Source organism: Lolium rigidum, unplaced genomic scaffold (assembly GCF_022539505.1).
Source record: "Lolium rigidum isolate FL_2022 unplaced genomic scaffold, APGP_CSIRO_Lrig_0.1 contig_28069_1, whole genome shotgun sequence".
NCBI lineage: Eukaryota > Viridiplantae > Streptophyta > Magnoliopsida > Poales > Poaceae > Lolium > Lolium rigidum.
Genome location: NW_025900086.1, coordinates 76,567 through 92,498, shown reverse-complemented (window position 1 = coordinate 92,498; position 15,932 = coordinate 76,567).

The window sequence follows — 15,932 nt, the reverse complement described above, 5'->3', positions numbered from 1 at the left end:
CTTATATCTTGCTACTAATGTAGTGATACATTTGTTGATTAATGGCGAGAGACGAAGGTTATAGACGTAAATGTAGTAGCGGCGAGGATGGACGATCTTTCTTGATGTACCCTCCTAGGCTCCTGCAACCCCCCTAAGATCAAAAGATCTTCTCCTAAGAATTGCTATAAATAATCTCCTGATAAGTTTCTTATATTGCTACTAATGTAGTGATACATTTGTTGATTAATGGCGAGAGACGGAGGTTATAGACGTAAATGCAGTAGTGGCAGGGACGGACGATCTTCCTTGATGTACCCTCCTACGCTTGTGCATCCCCCTGAGATCGAAAGATCTTTTCTTAAGAATTGGTATAAATAATCTCCTGATAAGTTTCTTATATCTTGCTACTAATATAGTGATACATTTGTTGAGTAATGACTAGTGCCGTAGATATAGTTGTAAATGCAGTAGTGGTGAGGATACAAAAAAAATTACCCGATGTGCCGCTCTTCCTTTGGTTTTGTGTGCTTTTCTTACGATGGACAAAAGATCTTCCTTGTCCTACCCCCTAAGGCTCCCGCGGCGCTTGCCATTGATCGAAAGATCTTCTTAGCATGGAGATCCAAAATCTTCTAATTAGTTTCTAATATCTTACTATTATTGCTGTGCTATATCTTGTCGATTAATGGCTGGAGCCGGGGTTAGAGATGTAAATGCAGTAGCGGCGGTGAGGATACAGAGCATTTGATCGAAAATGATACTATTTTTTGTTTTGTGTGCTCTCGATACGACGAAGAAGAAGTTTCTAGTGGCTCCAGACTAGCGTACCAAAGAAGGCATCGCTTAACCATCATCATCGAAGGAGCCCAAAAGATATTACATGAGAGCATACCTAGGCATGAGCATCCCGGCCCGAAATACCCGGGGCCTAGGATAGAAAATGTTGGCCCGATGGCTAGGTCAGGCCTAGATAGTCCAAAACTGCAAAATAGGGAGGTGGCCCGACGGGCTTTCCGGCTTTTTGGTTGGGCTAGGCCTAGGCCCAATTTTTTAGCATCGGGCTTTCTTCAGCCGACCCGGCCTAAAGGATGCCCAGGTATACCTGAGAGACGATGAGGTCAGTTTGAAGTATGTTGTCATATGCTTGGTAGAAAAGTGTTAATTATACTTAGTAGTATTACAAAAATAACTCCTTTGAAAAGGGATTAGGGGTTGTGTCTAGTCCTAGTCTGAACTCGGCCAAGATGACTAACACATACATTGAGGTTTGATTGTGCTACCTCGGGTTTCGTCGAAGTTAGGGCATCTTTACCTCCAATTCTCCAAAGGCAGACAAATCTAATCATCTTTTTATTGAGAGGACAAATCTTTTTATCTAGTATTTGCTTATAGATAACTCCGACGATCCATGTACTAGAAAACTAGTTTTTTTACAAATGAAACAAGGTGTCTCGGACATTGTTCGAATCGTAAGGACACACATATAGTATGGACAACACACGGTATATATATCTTAGTACTATTTCTATAAAAGAAATCCACAGACATTTTACTCAGCGTTATTACCTACTCCATGGGCAAAAAAAACATCTTCTCCTGGGACACTTGAGTGTACAAGTAGCCAAAACCTCAGCAATTAAATAAATTAAGCCAGTGTAGTACTAGTACGCTTTATTTATTTTCTGTTTATCTACGGGCGGGGGCGAGTGGGCGAATTTGACTGGAGGACTTGGATTGGGTGGAGGGAAAGGAGATTGGACGTGGGGGCCGCGACTCGATCCATTTCTGCTCCGTTCCAGCCTCGTGCCGTCTCTGGGCTGTGGGCCCAAGAAAAGTCCACGTGGTCATTTTAGTGGCCCGTGTTTTCTTTTTATTCTTTGCAAGTTGGCGGACAGAGAATATGCAAAAACGCTCACGCGGCATCTATCCACGTCCATGGCATCGTCTTCTTTATTATTCTGGCCTGGCTGAGTCGCTCACATCCGCATCGGACGTATTCCCCGCAAATTCAAATCGGGGGTTTCTTTCGATTATAGTAGTATGGTTTATTTTTTGTTCCACAAAATTAGTATAGACACATGATGCTCACAAATAATGTGCTTGCCCCTATAAACGCCGTATCTTTTACCAGTATCTCCAGGGGTGAATCTTGAGACTGACAAAGTCAACGTAGATGATTTATTCTCGACTGGTTTGACCCTTGTAAGCTGGGCTACCACCGCCCTTGTAACCATCTTCGTTTTGACCGTGCTTTTCACTAGGATCCTACTCTTCTGAAATTATGCCCTACTCGTATGGAAGCTTCCATGTCGAAATTTGATGAGCTCGCATCGTACGCGCAGCGCAGGTTCTTCTTCTTCGCGGCCCCACGGTCGATCGATCGGTCGCAGAATTCAACGTCCCGTTCCAGAACACGTGACGCATGCGGGAGCCTGAAATAATGGGATGTGTCGGCCGGTCGTTGCACGGAGCTACGAACCGGTCAGTCGGTCACCGCTCGCCGGGAGGAGAAGAAAACGAAGAAAAATGCTTTCGCACGGTCAACCGGTGCTTCAAATCTCGTGCGGATCGATGTTGACCGTACACTAGCTCTCGATCGTTTCGTTCCATCCCGTGGTGTTAGGATGTGTTCGGTTTCGGGATATGGTGGAATGGAATGGAATCAAGTCGTTCCTCACGGCGATTCCTGCGTTCGGTTCTGGGATGGAACGGAACCAACACGTCCCTCAAAAGCGAATATTCCTTGTAGATCCGGAACGAGCCCGTCCGGCCGAATCGGTCGAACGAAGTGGAACGGGCTCTGTCATCGGGGCTAATCGCGCTTATCTCTCTCCCCTCGATCTCCCTCGACCGGCCTGAGCGCGGCGGACGGAGCAGGGCGGCCGCGGACGAGCATGGCGCCCTCCCTCGAGCTCCTGCGCGCCGGCGAGCCGCCCCTCCCTCAGCCTCCTTGAGGTCGCCCCGCCGCCATTCTCTAAACTCGCCTCTGCTCCGACGGGCGCGGGCGGGCGGAGGTCGCTGGGCGCGGGCGGGCCAAAGGTTGGCGGGCGCGGCGCGGAGGTCGCTGGGCGCAGGCGGAGGTCGCCGGGGCGTGGAGGTCGCCGGGCGCAGAGGTCGCCGTGCGCGGCGCGGAGGACGCCGGGGCGCGGAGCTCGCCGGGCGCAGAGGTCGCCGTGCGCGGCGCGGAGGTCGCCGGGGCGCGGAGCTCGCCGGGTGCGGGGGGAGGTCACCAGGCGCGGAGCTCACCGCGCGGACGTCCTCTCCCGTGGTTTGGGAAATAATTAGGGTCAAAATTGGGTATTTAGACTAATTAGGTTCTAATTAATTGGGTATTTAGACTAATTAGAGTCCATTCCATTCCACAGCTTCTGAAATCAACCGAACACGCAGATGGAATGAAATGGAATGGGATGGAATGGAATGGAACGAAACCATTCCATTCCATTCCACCACATCCCGAAACCGAACACATCCTTAGGTCACGTCGATCGCTGGTGGACGGTGGTGTACGAACTATACTACGGCTGTTCGATGCACGTTACACTAGCACGTCGCTGGCCGGAGATGCAAATTGATCCAGATATGACTCATCGTGTGAATTGAGAACAATTCTTATGGCTTGTTCTTCTCTGCATGTGCTCCCTCCATCGTGAATTAGTGTATGTTTAGCTTTTGATTAACTTTTTCTTAAAAAAAACAACACTTTTTTTTTTGAAAATGTAGCGACATACTGTATGTGTCATTAAATTAATATTGTATATTATGAAACTACATTGAATCTAGTCATCTAGAACATCCTCCTTAAATGGAAGGATGGTCGCACCCTACTTCGTAAGATCGATCCCCCACACAACAATCTGCGCCCTCACATGCCCCTGGTCAGGACCAAACCACACATCACCACCCACTAGACTCATCGGAGACGGAGACACAAATGATAAAGATAAGAAATAAACTTAGGGTTGGGGTGGTTTCTCGGGGCCGGATAAAAGATGTCTAGGGGGATCAGAGAGATGATGCAGTGGCGACGGACCGATATAGGCAACGCTTTAGGCAGGACGGTGCGGCAAGGCAGCATGGGAGCAACGGTGGTTCAACAGACGGTTGGCGGTGCCTGAATTGATGTGTGAGATGTGCTGCGGCGGCAAGCGACGGGCGCGGCTGTTTTGTTCCACTCCGTCACCAAGACATATGGTTTTCTTTTTTTCTCCGGGATGCTCCACGAACCAACCAAGCTAGACAGGTCTAATTTAATGATGTCTATCTTAGGACAAATATAAACATGCATTTATTTGTGGATGTAGGAAGTGTGTGCTAGTTTGAATCGCAGGAGTGGGGTTTGCTTAGACTGAGAAAATTTCTACATGATTAATGCATAGTTCAGTTCGAGGAATTTTTGAGGAATTTTATCACGAGGTCCGTGCTATGAATAGTCTCTCACGCATGAACCTTCTTTCTTCAAAATCAAGTATCGTCCATTCAACATTGAAAAAAGAAGTATCTTCCTTCCATGGATTCTCATGGCATCCTAATCTTTCAGTTGGATTCGTTCATTTTCTCGCTCTTTTCAATAGGACGTCACCTGGATTTGCCATGAAAAGTCAACTGAGTAGCTAATTGATAAGTGTTCCAAATGGGTGAAAGTCCAATCGGTTTACCTAACGCTTGGACAACGACCGCTGAATTAATCTATGCCCTACACCGTTAACAATCCTATTGGACTATACACGTTGATCTCGTAATGAAAGTTTGATACTGTGGATGTTAATATGTTTTCATACGTATTTGGTTAAACTTTAAGAAACCTGACTTTCACTAAAAATATTATATGCAATATAATTTGGGATGGAGTACTACTGATACATCTGAATGATGGATGAAATCGAGCCACCCGATGGGAGTGTAATTAGTCTGTTTGCATGCTTGGTAGCAAATGGATCTTTAATTTACCGCATAAATATTTACCTCCGTCCCGGTTCATAGGACTTACGCGTATTTCTAGGTTGTAAATTTAGCAATGATTATATGAAATATATATTACAAAATATATATCATTAGAAAGCTTAGATGTTCTACTTTCTGATGATATATTTTTTGTATTATACAATTGATATTATGTTGACCAAATTTAGAACCTAGAGATATGCGCAAGCCATATGAACCGGAACAGAGGTAAATATTTATATGTAATTAGGGCTGCAAACAGTTTTAAATTCGAGCGAGTTAGATCTACCTCATCTCCTACAAATATTGAGCGAGCTCATACTAGGCGGAGCTAAAGATTGAGTTGTAGCTAAAGAATAAGTTGTAAAAGTTCGTTTGTACTTGGCTCGAGGCCTCGAGTTCATATGAATCTAGTTTTGAGCTAAGAAAAATAATAAATTTTCAATTTTTCTTGCATATAAAAGTAACAAAAATACCACCCATAACATATAAAAGAAATAAATAAACCTTCTGATGTCTACGGAAGCTTCTATTCTTGTAGACAGTGTTGGGCCTCCAAGAGCAGAGGTTTGTAGAACAGCAGCAAGTTTCCCTTAAGTGGATTACCCAAGGTTTATCGATCTCAGGGAGGAAGAGGTCAAAGATATCCCTCTCATGCAACCCTGCAACCACAAAGCAAGAAGTCTCTTGTGTCCCCAACACACCTAATAGGTGCACTAGTTCGGCGAAGAGATAGTGAAATACAGGTGGTATGAATAAGTAGTAGCAACGGCACGTAAAAGTGCTTTTGCCCGGGACAATAAACAAGCAGTAGTAACGCAGCGAGTAGTAACGCAGCAGTAGTAACGCAAAGAAACAGTAAACAAGCAGCAATAGCAGTATTTAGGAACAAGGCCTAGGGAATAGACTTTCACTAGAGGACACTCTCAACATTGATCACATAACAGAATAGATAAATGCATACTCTACACTTTTGTTGGATGATGAACACATTGCGTAGGATTACACGAACCCTCAATGCCGGAGTTAACAAGCTCCACAATAATGCTCATATTTTAGTAACCTTTAGTGTAAGATAGTTCAAAAGACTAAACCAAGTACTAGCATAGCATGCACACTGTCACCTTCATGCATATGTAGGAGGAATAGATCACATCAATATTATCATAGCAATAGTTAACTTCGCAATCTACAAGAGATCATGATCATAGCATAAATCAAGTACTAACACGGTGCACACACTGTCACCTTTACACACGTGCAGGAGGAATAGAACTACTTTAATAACTTTGCTAGAGTAGCACATAGATAAATTGTGATACAAAACACATTGCAATCATAAAGAGATATAAATAAGCACTTCACTACGCCATTCAACAGTGAATAAGTATTCTGTGAAATATAGCCTAAGAGACCCACACGGTGCACACACTCGTCACCTTTACACACGTGGGACAAGGAGTCTCCGGAGATCACATAAGTAAAACTCAATTGACTAGCATAATGACATCTAGATTACAAGCATCATCATATGAATCTCAATCATGTAAGGCAGCTCATGAGATTATTGTATTGAAGCACATAGGAGAGAGATGAACCACATAGCTACCGGTACAGCCCCGAGCCTCGATGGAGAACTACTCCCTCCTCATGGGAGCAAGCAGCGGTGATGAAGATGGCGGTGGAGATGGCAGCGGTGTCGATGGAGAAGCCTTCCGGGGCACTTCCCCGCTCCGGCAGGGTGCCGGAACGCAGACTCCCGTCCCCCGGATCTTGGCTTCGCGATGGCGGCATCTCGCAAGGTTTTCCGTATCGTGGTTTTTCGCATCGGGGTTTTCGCGACGGAGGCTTTATATAGGCGAAGAGGCGGCGCAGAGGGTCGAAGGGGTGGCCACACCATAGGCCGGCGCGGCCGGGGCCCGTGCCGCGCCACCCTATCATCCGGGGGCCCAGTGCCCCCCCTCCGGTCCTTCCCGGTGTTCTGGATGCTTCCGGTGAAAATAGGAACCCGGGTCTTGATTTCGTCCGATTCCGAGAATATTTCGTTACTAGGATTTCGAAACCAAAAACAGCAGAAAACAAAGAATCGGCACTTCGGCATCTTGTTAATAGGTTAGTTCCGGAAAATGCACGAATATGACATAAAGTGTGCATAAAACATGTAGGTATCATCAATAATATGGCATAGAACATAAGAAATTATCGATACGTCGGAGACGTATCAAGCATCCCCAAGCTTAGTTCTGCTCGTCCCGAGCAGGTAAAACGATAACAAAGATAATTTCTGAAGTGATATGACATCATAACCTTGATCATACTATTTGTAAACATATGTAGTGAATGCAGCGATCAAAACAATGGTAATGACATGAGTAAACAAGTGAATCATAAAGCAAAGACTTTTCATGAATAGTACTTCAAGACAAGTATTAATAAGTCTTGCATAAGAGTTAACTCATAAAGCAATAAATCAAAGTAAAGGCATTGAAGCAACACAAAGGAAGATTAAGTTTCAGCGGTTGCTTTCAACTTGTAACATGTATATCTCAATGATAGTTTGTCAACATAGAGTAATATAACAAGTGCAATATGCAAGTATGTAGGAATCAATGCACAGTTCACACAAGTGTTTGCTTCTTGAGGTGGAGAGAGATAGGTGAATTGACTCAACATAAAAAGTAAAAGAAAGGTCCTTCAAAGAGGAAAAGCATCGATTGCTATATTTGTGCTAGAGCTTTGGTTTTTTAAAACATAAAGAGAGCATAAAAGTAAAGTTTTGAGAGGTGTTTGTTGTTGTCAACGAATGGTAGTGGGCACTCTAACTACCTCATCAACCAGACTTTCAAGAGCGGCTCCCATGAAGGACGTTATCTCTACCAAGCAAGGTAGATCATCCCTCTTCTCTTTTGTTTACACATGTACTTTAGTTTAGTTTTTCTTTATTTATGGATGACACTCCTCCCAACCTTTTGCTTACACAAGCCATGGCTAACCGAATCCTCGGGTGCCTTCCAACAATCACATACCATGAAGGAGTGTCTATTTGCAAAATTAAGTTGCTTACCGATGAATCAGAGCAAAACATGTGAAGAGAATTATTAATGCAAGTTAATTAATCGGGCCGGGAACCCCATTGCCGACTCTTTTTGCAAAATTATTGGATAAGCGGATGTGCCACTAGTCCATTGTGAAAGTATGTCGAAGTAAATGACAAGATCGAAAGATAAAACACCACATACTTCCTCATGAGCTATAAAACATTGACACAAATCAGAGGTGATAAATTTTGAATTATTTAAAGGTAGCACTCAAGCAATTTACTTTGGAATGGCGGAGAAATACCATGTAGTAGGTAGGTATGGTGGACACAAATGGCATAGTAGTTGGCTCAAGGATTTTGGATGCATGAGAAGTATTCCCTCTTGATACAAGGCTTAGGCTAGCAAGGTTATTTGAAACAAACACAAGGATGAACCGGTGCAGCAAAACTCACATAAAAGACATATTGTAAACATTATAAGACTCTACACCGTCTTCTTTGTTGTTCAAAACTCAATACTAGAAATTATCTAGACTTTAGAGAGACCAATTATGCAAACCAAATTTGAGCAAGCTCTATGTATTTCTTCATTAATAGGTACAAAGCATATGATGCAAGAGCTTAAACATGAGCACAACAATTGCCAAGTATCACATTATCCAAGACATTATAGCAATTTACTACATGTATCATTTTCCAATTCCAACCATATAACAAATTAACGAAGAAGAAACTTCACCATGAATACTATGAGCTAAGAACACATGTGTTCATACGAACCAGCGGAGCGTGTCTCTCTCCCACACAAGCATGATGAACTTATTCAAACATAAACAAAAACAAACAGACGCTCCAAGTAAAGTACATAAGATGTGACGGAATAAAAATATAGTTTCAAGAGAAGGAACCTGATAATTTATCGATGAAGAAGGGGATGCCTTGGGCATCCCCAAGCTTAGATGCTTGAGTCTTCTTGAAATATGCAGGGATGAACCACCGGGGCATCCCCAAGCTTAGAGCTTTCACTCTCCTTGATCATATTGCATCATACTCCTCTCTTGATCCTTGAAAACTTCCTCCACACCAAACTCGAAACAACTCATTAGAGGGTTAGTGCATAATAAAAATTCACATGTTCAGAGGTGACACAATCATTCTTAACACTTCTGGACATTGCATAAAGCTACTGGACATTAATGGATCAAAGAAATTCATCCAACATAGCAAAAGAGGCAATGCGAAATAAAAGGCAGAATCTGTCAAAACAGAACAGTCCGTAAAGACGAATTTTAAAAGGGCACCAGACTTGCTCAAACGAAAATGCTCAAATTGAATGAAAGTTGCGTACATATCTGAGGATCATGCACGTAAATTGGCTTAATTTTCTGAGCTTCCTACAGGGAGGTAGACCCAGATTCGTGACAGCAAAGAAATCTGGAACTGGGCAGTAATCCAAATCTAGTACTTACTTTACTATCAAAGACTTTACTTGGCACAACAAAACTCAAAACTAAGATAAGGAGAGGTTGCTACAGTAGTAAACAACTTCCAAGACACAAATATAAAACAAAGTACTGTAGCAAAATAACACATGGGTTATCTCCCAAGAAGTTCTTTCTTTTTAGCCATTAAGATGGGCTCAAGCAGCTTTAATGATGCACTCGCAAGAAATAGTATTCGAAGCAAAAGAGAGCATCAAGAGGCAAATTCAAAACACATTTAAGTCTAACATGCTTCCTATGCATAGGAATCTTGTAAATAAACAAGTTCATGAAGAGCAAAGTAACAAGCATAGGAAGATAAAACAAGTGTAGCTTCAAAAATTTCAGCACATAGAGAGGCATTTTAGTAACATGAAAATTTCTACAACCATATTTTTCTCTCTCATAATAACTTTCAGTAGCAACATGAGCAAACTCAACAATATAACTATCACATAAAGCATTCTTATCATGAGTCTCATGCATAAAATTATTACTCTCCACATAGGCATAATCAATTTTATTAGTTGTAGTGGGAGCAAATTCAACAAAGTAGCTATCATTATTATTCTCATCAAGTGTAGGAGGCATAGTATAATCACAACAAAATTTACTCTCCATAGTAGGTTGTATCAAAGGACCACTATCATAATTAGGAGGCAAAGTATCATCAAAGAAAATTTTCTCCTCAATGCTTGCGGGACTAAAAAGATCATGAAAACCAGCTTCCCCAAGCTTAGAACTTTCTATATTATTATCAACAATGGTGTTCAAAGCGTTCATACTAATATTACTACCAAGCATGCAAATAAGATTTCATAGGTTTTTTAATTTTCGCATCAAACAATCCATGTTTTAAATCAGGAAATAGAATAAGAAGCTCATTGTTGTCCATTATGTCAAACTAGTGTAAACAAGAAACAAAAAGATGCAATTGCAGGATCTAAATAAATAGCTTCGAGCACAAACACAATGGCGCCAGAAAAGTACTGTTACCTGGAACCGGAGTATGAGTGCCTTTTTACCTTTCCTCCCCGGCAACGGCGCCAGAAAAGTGCTTGATGTCTACGGGAGCTTCTATTCTTGTAGACAGTGTTGGGCCTCCAAGAGCAGAGGTTTGTAGAACAAGCAGCAAGTTTCCCTTAAGTGGATTACCCAAGGTTTATCGATCTCAGGGAGGAAGAGGTCAAAGATATCCCTCTCATGCAACCCCGCAACCACAAAGCAAGAAGTCTCTTGTGTCCCCAACACACCTAATAGGTGCACTAGTTCGGCGAAGAGATAGTGAAATACAGGTGGTATGAATAAGTAGTAGCAACGGCACGTAAAAGTGCTTTTGCCCGGGACGAGTAAACAAGCAGTAGTAACGCAGCAGTAGTAACGCAGTAAAACAGTAAACAAGCAGCAATAGCAGTATTTAGGAACAAGGCCTAGGGAATAGACTTTCACTAGAGGACACTCTCAACATTGATCACATATAACAGAATAGATAAATGCATACTCTACACTTTTGTTGGATGATGAACACATTGTGTAGGATTACACGAACCCTCAATGCCGGAGTTAACAAGCTCCACAATAATGCTCATATTTTAGTAACCTTTAGTGTAAGATAGATCAAAAGACTAAACCAAGTACTAGCATAGCATGCACACTCGTCACCTTCATGCATATGTAGGAGGAATAGATCACATCAATATTATCATAGCAATAGTTAACTTCGCAATCTACAAGAGATCATGATCATAGCATAAACCAAGTACTAACACGGTGCACACACTCGTCACCTTTACACACGTGCGGGAGGAATAGAACTACTTTAATAACTTTGCTAGAGTAGCACATAGATAAATTGTGATACAAAACACATTGCAATCATAAAGAGATATAAATAAGCACTTCACTACGCCATTCAACAGGTGAATAAGTATTCTGTGAAATATAGCCTAAGAGACCCACACGGTGCACACACTCGTCACCTTTACACACGTGGGACAAGGAGTCTCCGGAGATCACATAAGTAAAACTCACTTGACTAGCATAATGACATCTAGATTACAAGCATCATCATATGAATCTCAATCATGTAAGGCAGCTCATGAGATTATTGTATTGAAGCACATAGGAGAGAGATGAACCACATAGCTACCGGTACATGCCCCGAGCCTCGATGGAGAACTACTCCCTCCTCATGGGAGCAGCAGCGGTGATGAAGATGGCGGTGGAGATGGCAGCGGTGTCGATGGAGAAGCCTTCCGGGGCACTTCCCCGCTCCGGCGAGGTGCCGGAACGGAGACTCCTGTCCCCCGGATCTTGGCTTCGCGATGGCGGTGTCTCGGCAAGGTTTTCCGTATCGTGGTTTTTCGCATCGTGGTTTTCGCGACGGAGGCTTTATATAGGCGAAGAGGCGGCGCAGAGGGTCGAAGGGGTGGCCACACCATAGGCCGGCGCGGCCGGGGCCCGAGCCGCGCCACCCTATCATCCGGGGGCCCAGTGCCCCCCTCCGGTCCTTCCCGGTGTTCCGGATGCTTCCGGTGAAAATAGGAACCCGGGTCTTGATTTCGTCCGATTCCGAGAATATTTCGTTACTAGGATTTCGAAACCAAAAACAGCAGAAAACAAAGAATCGGCACTTCGGCATCTTGTTAATAGGTTAGTTCCAGAAAATGCACGAATATGACATAAAGTGTGCATAAAACATGTAGGTATCATCAATAATATGGCATAGAACATAAGAAATTATCGATACGTCGGAGACGTATCACCTTCCATATTCACTTAGGGCTCCTTTGATAAAAAAATTCCACAGGATCAAAATCCTACACAAATTTTATACAAATCTATGAATCAAATGAGCCCTTATTCAAATCTCATCCAAATTAGAAAGAATAATCTCATCCATAACATTTCTGATAAAAGGAATACATTAATATCAAAAGATAACAATTACACTCAGCCTCTACAACAAAGTAATACCCTAATGATAGTACGGATGCACACAACCAAAAAAGAAAAAAAAATTAAGAACAAAAATTCCCGCTACGGTATTCTAGCCGTAGCAGCAACAATACATCCACCACCATGATGATACGCGTACAGCACGCGTCCGTTGGGAACCCCAAGAGGAAGGTGTGATGCGTACGGTGGCAAGTTTTCCCTCAGAAAGAAACCAAGGTTTATCGAACCAGGAGGAGCCAAGAAGCACATTGAAGGTTGATGGCGGCGGGATGTAGTGCGGCGCAACACCAGGGATTCCGGCGCCAACGTGGAACCCGCACAACACAACCAAAGTACTTTGCCCCAACGAAACGAGTGAGATTGTCAATCTCACCGGCTTGCTCGTAACAAAGGATTAGATGTATAGTGTGGATGATGATTGTTTGCGAGAAGACAGTAGAACAAGTATTGCAAGTAGATTGTATTCGATGTAAAAGAATGGACCGGGGTCCACAGTTCACTAGAGGTGTCTCTCCCATAAGATAAATAGCATGTTGGGTGAACAAATTACAGTCGGGCAATTGACAAATAGAGAGAGCATGACAATGCACATACATGATATGATGAGTATTGTGAGATTTAATTGGGCATTACGACAAAGTACATAGACCGCTATCCAGACATGCATCTATGCCTAAAAAGTCCACCTTCAGAGTTATCATCCGAACCCCTTCCGGTATTAAGTTGCAAAAAACGGACAATTGCATTAAGTATGGTGCGTAATGTAATCAATAACTACATCCTCGGACATAGCATCAATGTTTTATCCCTAGTGGCAACAAGCACATCCACAACCTTAGAACTTTCCGTCACTGTCCCGCATTTAATGGAGGCATGAACCCACTATCGAGCATAAATACTCCCTCTTGGAGTTAAGAGTAAAAACTTGGCCGAGCCTCTACTAATAACGGAGAGCATGCAAGATCATAAACAACACATAGGTAATAGATTGATAATCAACATAACATAGTATTCTCTATCCATCGGATCCCGACAAACACAACATATAGAATTACAGATAGATGATCTTGATCATGTTAGGCACCTCACAAGATCCGACAATGAAGCACATAAGGAGAAGACGACCATCTAGCTACTGCTATGGACCCATAGTCCAGGGGTGAACTACTCACTCATCACTCCGGAGGCGACCATGGCGGTGAAGAGTCCTCCGGGAGATGATTTCCCTCTCCGGCAGGGTGCCGGAGGCGATCTCCGAATCCCCCGAGATGGGATTGGCGGCGGTGGCGTCTCTGGAAGGTTTTCCGTATCGTGGCTCTCGGTACTGGGGGTTTCGCGACGAAGGCTTTAAGTAGGCGGAAGGGCAACGCGGGGGGCCACACGAGGGCCCACACGCCAGGGCCGCGCGGCCAGGGGCTGGGCCGCGCCTCCCTGTTGTGGCGGCGCCTCGTGGCCCCACTTCCTTTCCCCCTCGGTCTTCTGGAAGCTTCGTGCAAAAATAGGACCTTGGGCGTTGATTTCGTCCAATTCCGAGAATATTTCCTTTGTAGAATTTCTCGAAACCAAAAACAGCAGAAAACAAGAATCGGCTCTTCGGCATCTCGTTAATAGGTTAGTGCCGGAAAATGCATAAATACGACATATAATGTGTATAAAACATGTAGATATCATCAATAATGTGGCATGGAACATAAGAAATTATCGATACGTCGGAGACGTATCAGCATCCCCAAGCTTAGTTCTCGCTCGTCCCGAGCGAGTAAACGATAACAAAGATAATTTCTGGAGTGACATGCCATCATAACCTTGATCATACTATTGTAAACATATGTAATGAATGCAGCGATCAAAATAATGGTAATGACATGAGTAAACAAATGAATCATAAAGCAACGACTTTTCATGAATAGTACTTAAAGACAAGCATCAATAAGTCTTGCATAAGAGTTAACTCATAAAGCAATAAATCAAAGTAAAGGTATTGAAGCAACACAAAGGAAGATTAAGTTTCAGCGGTTGCTTTCAACTTATAACATGTATATATCATGGATAATTGTCAACATAGAGTAATATAACAAGTGCAATATGCAAGTATGTAGGAATCAATGCACAGTTCACACAAGTGTTTGCTTCTTGAGGTGGAGATAAATAGGTGAACTGACTCAACATAAAAGTAAAAGAAAGGCCCTTCGCAGAGGGAAGCATTGATTGCTATATTTGTGCTAGAGCTTTGGTTTTGAAAACAAGAAACAATTTTGTCAACGGTAGTAATAAAGCATATGTATCATGTAAATTATATCTTACAAGTTGCAAGCCTCATGCATAGTATAATAATAGTGCCCGCACCTTGTCCTAATTAGCTTGGATTACCGGGATTATCGCAATACACATGTTTTAACCAAATGTCACAAAGGGGTACCTCCATGCCGCCTGTACAAAGGTCTAAGGAGAAAGCTCGCATTTGGATTTCTCGCTTTTGATTATTCTCAACTTAGACATCCATACCGGGACAACATAGACAACAGATAATGGACTCCTCTTTAATGCATAAGCATTTAGCAACAATTAATGTTCTCATATGAGATTGAGGATATATGTCCAAAACTGAAACTTCCACCATGATTCATGGCTTTAGTTAGCGGCCCAATGTTCTTCTCTAACAATATGCATGCTCTAACCATTAAATGAGTGGTAAATCTCCCTTACTTCAGACAAGACGGACATGCATAGCAACTCACATGATATTCAACAAATAGTAGTTGATGGCGTCCCCAGGAACATGGTTATCGCACAACAAGCAACTTAATAAGAGATAAAGTGCATAAGTACATATTCAATACCACAATAGTTTTTAAGCTATTTGTCCCATGAGCTATATATTGCAAAGGTAAAGAATGGAAATTTTAAAGGTAGCACTCAAGCAATTTACTTTGGAATGGCGGAAAAATACCATGTAGTAGGTAGGTATGGTGGACACAAATGGCATAGTGGTTGGCTCAAGGATTTTGGATGCATGAGAAGTATTCCCTCTCGATACAAGGTTTAGGCTAGCAAGGTTATTTGAAACAAACACAAGGATGAACCGGTGCAGCAAAACTCACATAAAAGACATATTGTAAACATTATAAGACTCTACACCGTCTTCCTTGTTGTTCAAAACTCAATACTAGAAATTATCTAGACTTTAGAGAGACCAAATATGCAAACCAAATTTAGCAAGCTCTAGGTATTTCTTCATTAATGGGTGCAAAGTATATGATGCAAGAGCTTAAACATGAGCACAACAATTGCAAAGTATCAAATTATTCAAGACATTTTAGAATTACTACATGTAGCATTTCCCAATTCCAACCATATAACAATTTAACGAAGAAGATTCAACCTTCGCCACGAATACTATGAGTAAAGCCTAAGGACATATTTGTCCATATGCAACAGCGGAGCGTGCCTCTCTCCCACACAATGAATGCTAGGATCCATTTTATTCAAACAAAAACAAAACAAAAACAAACCGACGCTCCAAGCAA